Source organism: Peromyscus leucopus, chromosome 22, assembly GCF_004664715.2.
Source record: "Peromyscus leucopus breed LL Stock chromosome 22, UCI_PerLeu_2.1, whole genome shotgun sequence".
In the NCBI taxonomy this organism is placed as follows: Eukaryota; Metazoa; Chordata; class Mammalia; order Rodentia; family Cricetidae; genus Peromyscus; species Peromyscus leucopus.
The window spans coordinates 10,502,325-10,504,934 of record NC_051081.1 but is presented as its reverse complement, the minus strand read 5'-3'; the positions used below and the strand labels follow the sequence as shown (position 1 = coordinate 10,504,934).

The following is a 2,610-nucleotide window of genomic DNA, read 5'->3' as shown; positions in this document are numbered from 1 at the left end:
GTTGACATCCAGTTTTGCCAGCACCATCTGTTGAAGATGCTTTCTTTTTCCCATGGTACAGTTTTGGCTTCTTTGTCAAAATTATATGTTCATATGTGTGTGGATTAATGTCAGAATCTACAATTTGATTCCATTGGTCCATGTGTCAGTTTTTATGCCAGTACCAAGTTGTTTTTCTTACTATAGCTCTGTAGTAGAGCTTGAGGTCAGGGATCATGATGCCTCCAGAGGTTGCTTTATTATATAGGATTCTTTTAGCTTTCCTAGGTTTTTTGTTTTTCCATGTAAAGTTAAGTATTATTCTTTCCAAGTGTGTGAAGAATTGTGTTGATATTTTGATGGGGATTGCATTGAATCTGTAGATTGCTTTTGGTAAGACTGCCATTTTTGCTATATTAATCCTTCCTATCCCTGGGCATGGGAGATCTTTCCATTTTCTGATATCTTCCTCAATTTCTTTCTTCAGAGACTTAAAGTTCTTGTCATACCGGTCTTTCACTTGCTTACTTAGAGTTACCCCAAAGTATTTATATTATTTGTGGCTATTGTAAAGGGTGATGTTTCTCTGATTTCTTTCTTAGTCCATTTATCATTTGTATGTAGGAGGGCTACAGACTTTTTTGAGTTATTCTTATATCCTGACACCTTACTGAAGGAGTTTATCAGCTGTAGGAGTTCCCTAGTAGAATTTTTGGGGTCACTTATGTATACTATCATACCATCTGCAAATAGTCAAAGTTTGACTTCTTCCTTCCCAATTTATATCCCATTGATCTCCTTTAGTTGTCTTATTGCTCTAGCTAGAACTTCAAATACTATGTTGAATAAGTATGGAGAGTTGACAGCCTTGTCTTGTTCCTGATTTTAGTGGAATCACTTTGAGTTTCTTTCCATTTAATTTGATTTTTGCTGTTAGCTTGCTGTAAATTGCCTTTATGATGTTTAAGTATGTTCCTTGCATTCCTAATCTCTCTAGAACCTTTTTTATGAAAGGGCGTTGGATTTTTTGAAAGGCATTTTCAGCATCTAGTGAGATGATCATGTAGTTTTTTTTCTTTCTGTTTGCTTATATGGTGTATTACATTGATAGATTTTTGTATGTTAAGACATTCCTGCATCTCTGGGATGAAGCCTAGTTGACCATGGTGGATGATTTTTTTTGGATGTGTTCTTGAATTCATTTTTTTATTGAGTATTTTTCCACCAATGTTTATGAGGGAGACTGGTCCGTAATTCTCTTTCTTTTCTTTTCTTTTTTCTTCTTCTTCTTCTTCTTCTTCTTTTTTTTTTTAGCAGATCCTGCCTCAAGTTTATTTGTAAAAACAGCATGGGGTCCTGATCATCTGCAAATAGTGTGTAGGTGTGTCACACCAGTCCATCTGTCTGGCAGACAGAAATCTTTTTTATGTGGCCTTCACAGGGGCCTGGGCACCTTTGGGAGCCTGAGCTGGAGCTGAGGTCTCTGCCTTGGTTTGAGCCTTGGGCTTTGGTTGGCAGAGCCTACGACCCTTGGCCATGTAGCTTCTAATCCACTTCCCGAGCTTGGGGTGAGCGATGAAAGCAAGACGGCTGAGCTTGTGGCTGGGGCCCTTTGGCATCTTGGGCTTCACCATCTTGGGCTTCATTCACCAGGGCCTTGATGGCCTCTGCACGCGCACTCACTGCCTTCGCGTTGTTGGCCTGCACCTTCTTCAGGCCTTTCTTGTTGTACTTCTTGGCAAAGCGCATGTTCCTTAGGAACTTGGGGTCCACCCCCTTAAGAGATTCATATCTTTGTGACCGGGGTTTCTTGATCCCATTTCGGTGCCATTTTTGAGACTGGTTGTATGTGGTGTGGTTCTTGGACTTGGCCATGTTGGAATGGTAACCCGCAGCTCCCCCCGTAATTCTCTTTCTTTGTTGCATCTTTGTGTGGTTTGGGTATTAGGGTAACTGTAGCCTCATAAAAAGAATCTGGTAATGTTCCTTTTGTTTCTATTGTGTGGAACAATTTGAAGAGTATTGGTATTAGCTTTTCTTTGAAAATCTGGTAGAATTCTTTGCTGAAACCATCTGGTCCTGGGCTTTTTTTTGGTTGGGAACTTTTAATGACTGTTTCTATTTCCTTAGGGGTTACTGGCCTATTTAAATAGTTTATCTGGTCTTGATTTAACTTTGGTATGGTGTACCTATTCAGAAAATTATCCATTTCTTTCAGATTTTCCAATTTTGTGGAGTACAGGATTTTGAAGTATGACCTGATAGTTCTCTGGATTTCCTCATTGTCTGTTGTTATGTCTCCCTTTTCTTTTCTGTTTTTGTTAATTTGGATACTCTATCTCTACTTTTTGTTTAATTTGGATAAGGGCTTGTCTATCTTGTTGATTTTCTCAAATAACCAACTCTTTGTTTTATTACTTCTTTGTATTGTTCTCTTTGTTTCTATTTTATTGATTTCAGCCCTCAGTTTGATTATTGCCTGGCATCTGTTTCTTCTGGTTTAGTTTTCTTCTTCTTGTTCTAGAGCTTTCAGGTGGGCTGTTAAGTCACTATAGTGTGAGATTTCTCCAACTTCTTTATGTTGGCATTTAGTGATATGAGTTTTCCTCTTAGCACTGCTTTCATAGTGTC

The 2,610-nt window shown here is 38.6% G+C and overlaps 1 pseudogene; it reads right to left on the bottom strand.

Annotated features, from left to right (window-relative positions):
• Positions 1–1,294: 1,294 nt before the first annotated feature.
• LOC114686216 lies at positions 1,295–1,873 on the bottom strand (annotated as a pseudogene).
• Positions 1,874–2,610: the final 737 nt, after the last annotated feature.